The following is an 8202-nucleotide window of genomic DNA, read 5'->3' as shown; positions in this document are numbered from 1 at the left end:
TTCAATGCCAGTTCGCCACAAAGCATACCGGTATGATAAGAATAAGGAAAAAATTATAGAATGGCATATCACCGATATGCTACGTAAAAAGATCATAACGCCCATCTCAAGTAGTTATGCTAGCCCGGTGGTTTTATGTAAGAAAAATAATCACTATCCATTGACACATCCAAATAGGTGGCGATTCGCTATTGACTACCGTAAATTAAACTCCATAACTAAATATCCGGTATATCCGTTACCTGTTATTGAAGAAATTCTAAGGAACATAACATCGACCAAATATATGACGACTTTAGACTTAACGACTGGTTATTTTCAAATAGGTGTTAGGCCTGAGGACGTGCCTAAGACTGCTTTTATAACCAAGTCTGTCACTTATGCATTCCTGCGTATGCCGTTTGGTCTTTCAGGGGCAACGGCAACATTTCAGCGATGTATGGACATTGTGTTAAGGCCTGTTCTTGGAAGGTCCACATTTATCTATTTAGACGATATCATTATTACTAGTGATAATCTCGACCAACATGTACAGGATTTAAGATAGGTGTTTTCTTTATTAAATGAGGCCGGTCTAAAAGTTAATGTCGAAAAGTGCAAATTTGCAGCAACTGAATTAAAATATTTAGGTTACAAAATATCTCAGAAAGGAATCGAGACAGACGAATCAAAAATAATTGCTGTACAAAAGTATCCGACTCCAAACACGGCGAAGAAGCTCTCTTCTTTTCTAGGACTTTGTTCATATTATAGTTCCTTTATAAAAGATTTTGCAGCTATTGCTGAACCATTGTTAAAATTAAAAAGGAAAAAGGCAAGATTCTCGTGGACGCCCGAAGCCAATAGTGCGTTAGAAAAATTAAAGCAAGCATTAACGCAAGCCCCTGTGTTGAAATTTCCTGAAAAGGATGAGAATTTAGAAATTTCAGCGGATGCTTCGGATTATGCGGTAGGAGCGGTACTTTCACAAAATCAGCAGCCCGTGGCATTTTTTAGCCGAACTTTAAATCAAACACAAAGAAACTATTCCGCGACCGTGAGAGAGGCACTTGCAGTTCTGTTAGCAGTGAAAAAGTTCCGAGTCTATTTTGGAAAGGCGCCAATAACAGTGTACTCTGATCATGCGGCGGTAACTAGGTTGTACTCAGGGAAAAACTTATCCCCAAGGTTAATAAGATGGGCACTCAAGCTACAAGAATATAATCTGGTAATCAAGCATACCCCCGGAAAGGAAAATTTCGTAGCAGATGCCCTATCCAGAATTAGAATAGATGAAGAAGGTAATACTATAAAGGTGGCAATGCTCACAGCATGTACAATAAATTCCCGAGAAACTGTAATAACCGAACTGGGTAAGGATCCTGAGTTTGGAAGCATTTATGAGTATTTAAAGGATCCTGATAATTTTAGCCACCAAGATATTGTGGCGATAAGAAATAGGGCGGCCCATTCCGAACAAATAGATGGTCTATTATTTTATACAAAAACCACAAATTCCAACAACGAATTTCGACCTGTTATCCCAGCTGGTCTTAGATTAAATATCCTGCAGGAGTTGCATGACACCCCTTTAGCTTCTCATGCTGGTATTCGAAAAACTATACAACGCGTACGCGAGGCAGTCTATTTTCCTGAACTGCAAAAGTTAACAAGGGCGTATGTCCAGTCCTGCCCAACATGTCAAGCAGTTAATTATATTAATTTCCGCCCGGCCGGGTTTCTAAATAGTATTAAATCCGAATTTCCAAATGAAATAATTGGCATCGATTTATTGGGCCCTTTCCCAAAAAGTCAGTTTAATAAAAGTCGCTATCTCCTTGTTATGGTTGATCATTTTAGTAAGTGGACCGAAATTGTTCCCTTAAAACGAGCCTCCGCAAAATTAGTTACTGATTCTATTTTAAATAAATATATTTTAAAATACGGGGCGCCCCTAAAAGTTATATCGGATAATGGTCCTCAATTTGTAAGTAATGTATTTGAAGACATGTGCCAAAAACTGTGCATACGTCATTTAAAAACGGTCCCGTATCGGCCGCAATCAAATATAGCGGAACGGGTCAATAGAAATATAGTGAAAATTATCCGTAATTATGTTAAAAATTTTCATAAAAGCTGGGATAACTATGTCAATGAGTTTGCTTTCGCCCTTAGGACCGCAAAACATAATACAACGGGCAAAACTCCTGCTGAGTTATTTTTAGGCAGAAAGATTATAACGCCGTTAGATAAATTATTTTATGTGCAACAAAGAGCCCCAGAATTTAAAATAGGTGATATAGAAAAATTAATTAAAGAAGCAAAAAAGAATACTGAAGTAGCACAGAGAAAACAGAAGCTTTATTACGATATGAAACGACGGGGAGTAACTTATAAAGTAGAGGATGAAGTGTTAAAAATTAAGCATTCACTTTCTTCAGCACCAGAAGATAAAACTGCCAAATTTTTTCCACGATTTGAAGGACCATATGTCATAGAAAAAATAACTCACGCTGTAGTGGTGTTAAAAGCCAGAAATGGTGAAACATGCTCCGCAAACATTGATCAAATAAAACCCTACTATGATCGTAATAAAATGCAAATTTTCAAAGATCTTTTGCAGGATCCGGCACGGCAGACATGGCAGGCACAAGCTCCAGAGGTGGAACAACGTCAAGCACAAGGACAAGCCATTAGGAGGCAGGAGCAATTGAAAAGAAAGTTTCCCTTTGGAAAAAGAAAAAGAAGAAAAAGAAGCCGTTCCACCGTCCAGAAAAGAGAGCTCACGAACAGCCCCAGAATGAAGAAGGGAGATGTACGACGAAGGCAAAGAAAGCCAGGAGAAATAACGGCAACTATAACCCGGCTCCCAAACGGAAGATCGACTCATCGGACAGGACTCTCCGCAGCAAATGTCGCCGAACTGCGGAAGGGCCACTAGCGGCCGAGGAAAAGATACAAGGAAAATTTGAACGGCCAGCAACGAGGTCCAAGCAGGAACGAGAAAGAAGTGCCCCGGTTCCGCCAAGACCAGCTGCCATCAAACGGCCAAGACCACAGGCAGAGGCAAAAAAGAAGGTATTCAAGGGTGACCGAACTGGAGGAAAAAGAAATCTTCTAGAGGAAGAAACTGAGGGGCGAGCCCGCACAAGAAGGAGGATAAATCAAACGAGAATCTTCGCTACCTTCCAGGACTGGGCTCAGAAAAGAATGTCCGAATATCACAAAGATAAGTAAAATTTTATGTTACTTTGCAAACTTAAGTTAATCTTTCATTCTTACTGCAAGTGGCAGATTTCAAGAAGTTTTACCTCATGCGAGGTCTACCTTTATCGCCAAAAGGGCGAGAAATGAGTTGTTACCGATTTTGGTATTATGTTTTTCAATTACTCGCGCGTAAAACTAAAGTTGATGTATAATAGGAATGTGTAAATACTTAAATATTGTAAAAGTTATTGTATAAATTTTATTTAAAACATTCTGGCAAGAAAGAAGTTTTAGTCTAACAGACTTTTTGAAATGTAGTATTTCAATGTAGAAGAATTGGCACTTCCTTTGAAAAGAATAGAAGTTAACAATGTACTACTAATGCATGTTTTAAAATGCGTAAAATTAACGGCATGTTAATATGTTCTTATATACAATGTGAACTGTTATTTTAAATGTTAAGAAATACTGTGATATGGTAAAAGTGAAAGTAATGTTAAAAATTTTTTTTATTCGTGTGACTGTAAAAAGACCAAATTATGGTGAATATGTGTTAAAGGTTGAATGAATGTAGTTAGGCTCTCTGACGCTAAACTTCAGAGTTAGCCACTTTCAGAATAGTACCTCAGGGTTTAGAGTTGAAGATAGGGTGTGTTACGAGGTGTTGTCATGTTGAATTTTAACACGTTAGTGTTTTGATTGTAGGAGGCAGTGTTGAACACGTATACATAAACACATTCGTGTTTAGTGTTCTTTTACAACACATGTCAGAGAGCACGGGGAGAGATAATTAAAATAGTCATGAATGAAATAAGAATGTTAAGAGAACTTGCCATTTTCATTGTGTAACATTTCATTAAACTAGTTTTCCTTCCAGATCTCTGGAAGGAACCAGATTTGAATAAAAGCTCCTGTTTAGATGCAGTACAGATGAAAAATTGGGTGTCCATGGAGCTGCTATTGTAAAAAACAATTTTTTTTTTAATTTCTAGTTTCTAGTGAGAAATGTTTGTAAAAGATTGGCCTCGCGTTAGATTCTAGAGCTAAAAGTTTTCAACAAGGTCGTTTTAGACCTCAGTTTCAAACTAATTAACTCTGGCGGGAAGTATGTAAGGATCTTAAGTTTTACTAACGTTTATTTTATTTTAAATCTTTGCTATCACTTCTTATTTTCTACTCAGAATTAAAAGCATTAACTTATTTATGCAAAATTTGTCTGGCGAACGCCAAGTACTTAAGTTGTGGCTTTTTGCCAAGCGAGAGAGAGGAAGGAGTTAGTCGAAGCAGGCCGCTTGCCTTAGAAGTTTTACTCGGTTGCTGTTTGCCTTCCAGGCCAGAGGTTTAATCCTCGTGATAATTTTAAACGTATTGTAGTGTTAACAGTTCTCCGTACTACATACGGCTTCCTGTTAATATCCGGCCAATCTTACACGTAGGCCCTTGTTGATTATTCCAAATTTAAGTTAGAGTTTAGTTATATTTTTATATTCTTACGTTCAGACCACAAGTAGTTGGTCTCTGTATTCCGAAGTACGGAAATTATTGTAAAGAGTGAAAAATAAAGGGTTTCGTATACCCTTCCTGTGTATCTTGTCTACTTCCCACAGTTATTGAACATAGCTTTAGTAAGCTCCCTGTTCCGAGTCAGGTGTGTGCATGTTCCCAAAGAAAGTAAGACGGAACATTGAACCTGATAAGCTATATATAAATCTACTTAAAAAATGTACAAAAAGAGTCTGTTTTCTATTCGATTGCGTATACAGCTCCTTAGAGAATAAATGGTATTTATACGATATATTTCAAAATGTTTTCGAATTGAAAGTACGATTCTGTATGATGCGTGGAGAAAATTAATCAGCGTAACTAACGTTTTGTATATATGCCCACGATTTTCTTCATTAAAAGTATAGCTTAAATTTATATTCGAAAATCCAGTTAATGAAATTATACTCGTATATCACTTCATGGGTTATTCTATTAATTCTCAATAGCTCTTAAAAATAATACATATTCAATGCATCTTTTATAACACAAATTATTAAGTGTAGAGGTAACATTATATATTCAAGTCAACAAGCCTTGTTAATGCATAAATAACTTTCGTTACAAATATGAGTTGAAATTATATAATTTCTCTCAAAGCTTAAAAAAAACATAAACAACAATGTATTTCTTTTGGCATTTTTCCCAAGAATAATAAAATACAATATTACTATAAGAAACGTGATAAAATTATCTCTTATGAAAATACAATAATGCAATGAATGTTTTTGCAAGTGTACTTATTATTCTGAAGCTTAAAATCAATTTACATACTAACTCAGTGATTTTCACATAAAACTCGTATTAGTTTGCTAGCATCTAGTGCTGCAGCTTTTACTTTTCAAATGAAACATGAAAGCAAGAGAGTCAGAATCCCTCTAAGCTCACTGTTTGAGATTTTGTGAGGATGTTAAAAAATATTGCACGTTTCTTATGATCGAAGCCTCATCAGTAGACGAGAAGTTAAAGACTGTTGAATTGTTGAATACTGGTAGTTCGATTTACTTTCGGTTGAAACCCAGGCGAATGGCATGCCAGCGTGTTTGTTTTTCCCGTATGTAAGGTTAATTTGTTCTTGTTTCCTACAGAAAGTCCTCTTTTTGAAAGAAGACGTAATTGTCAGTATAAAAAATACATGAAAATACTTTAATCTTCTTAATTTATAATTCTGAATATTGTTTAAATTTAACTTCTTTAAATCTCACATCAAATTAAGTTGATAAAATTTAGTGTAACTAATAAAGTAATTATTCATCAAATCATAGGCTATGCATTTTGTAATAATATTTATTAAAATAAGAAAACTGTAGAGGTATTTTTAAAAATAATTGTAAAAATAATTGTTGCTAATACATAAATGGAGAATAAGAAAGATTTTAAAGGTTTTAATGTTTCAATTCACAATGAAAAAGTACTGAAAAACAGAAATATAATTGCAATAGAAAAAAAAATTGATATTTCCGCGCTTCAGTCATGAAAGGAAGAATAGAAATTGAACTAAATAAAAATGATTTAAATTCAAGTTACGTATGAGAAAAATCATAAAGACTCAAGCAGTTAACCAGTTTAGTTGCCAGGACCCAAACTCGTCACAAACTACCAATTTTCAGCAGACTTATTCAATCCACTATAGTAAACTTAATTTATTTTTTATATATTAATTATTAACAGCATTAAAATAATAAAAACATTTGTTCTAAATAAAAGTTAGTGATCCTTCCTTGTATGGCATTTTCTTTGATTAGGAGTTTGGTGTAAATACTTAATGCTATATTCAAACAAGACATTTATTTAGAGCTTAATGTTGCAAAAAATGAATACTGGGAAAATTATCACCAGAAAAAAAATATCTCCCTGATAATGAATCCCATAATATATATTTAATTACTCATATCCTTTATTAAACACATTATCATAATTATTAAATGCAATCTTTATTTATTACAAAACATTGTACAATACACTTTCTTTACAATAATACTTTACTTTTCTATACAAAAATACCATATTGAACAATTATATTACTTATGTGAGTTAATAAACAACAACATTGTTTAGTTCATGCATAATAACTTAGATAAAGTGTAATAAAACATTGCATAGTGATATTAATTATGTTACATAATTTCTTTGCAGCTTTCAGTTTGTAGAGTCATTCGGTTATTTTTGAAGAAACGAAAAATGTGCAATGCCCTAGCCAGGACTTGAACCTGGGCCTCTCAAATACGCGCCGAGTGTGCGAACCATTACAGCACGAAGGTATAAAGAAAGGAGGGGAAAATACCTTATGTACTCTCCCTTTTAAAGAGCGACTGGGGATTAGAGTACCCAATCGCCATATCAGGATGGTGAAGAATCATCATGCATCACCTTTTTTAGTTCGAGTGCCACTGAAGAGTCATTAGGTTATTTTTGAAATAAGAAACATGAAAAATGTGCAATGCCCTAGCCAGGACTCGAACCTGGACCTCTCGAATACACGCCCAATGTGCTAACGATTACACCACGAAGGCCTAAAGAAAGGAGTGAGAAAATACCTTATAAGTTATAAAAGTAATGTTTTAATCCTATTTCACATCAAGTTTAGTGTTTCAGTGGCAGAAAAGTAAGAATTTATAAACTCAGTCAATTAATAATAAATTTCTAAGCTGCATGAATTTCTAAGTTCTGCAAGAATACCATTAAAAATGCAATCCTTAAAAAGAAGAGTGTATTATTTTGGAGCTGATATAGTTTGCATTGAGATTCAAACAACTGTCCTTAAATAATCCAAATTTTTGTTTTCGTTAAATAAGTCATATTTAATACCTATCCTCTTTCAAATCAGCAATCCACGTATAATTTTAAAAATGCTTTCCTTTACACTAAATTTTAGACATTTAGTCACAAAGTTAGTGAATATTTAAATTTGTTTAAAAATTCTTTTCTATAAATTTTTCAACTATAAACAAACAAATTAAAAATAATTTTCCAGAAAACACCATTCCTTCGGAAAAAGATTCGAATTTGAGCATAAGAGAGGCCTAAAGTTTGAAATATACCTTATTTGTCACTATCAGTTTCTTTAAAAAGCAGTTTTAAAAGTCACATCATATTCCGTTGATTAAACTTGCAGAAATCATAAAACACCATTTTTTTATAATAATTATTCGAATATTATGCTAAACATCTTAAAAATATAAAAAGAAATATATCTATAAGGAACTATAGAACTGTTAAAAGATAATTATTATTTGCATGCAAATAAAAAATATAGAAAAAGATTAATGTTTTAAAGATTTTTAATTTATGCTAAAAAAATCGGAAAATAATGTAACATTCAAGAGAACTAATAAATAATGCTATTTAAATGTTGTCACAGTGTCACAGAAGGAATGAAACATGTACCAGTTAATACAGATTTTATTAATAAATTATAATGCAATTTAATCGATCTGCAATGAAATCAGTGACTTCGAAATCTGGGTAACTTGG

Source organism: Stegodyphus dumicola, chromosome 4 (assembly GCF_044657685.1).
Source record: "Stegodyphus dumicola isolate Sdum_Otavi_A_Nest chromosome 4, ASM4465768v1".
Classification (NCBI taxonomy): Eukaryota; Metazoa; Arthropoda; class Arachnida; order Araneae; family Eresidae; genus Stegodyphus; species Stegodyphus dumicola.
Note: the sequence above shows the minus strand (reverse complement) of the source record.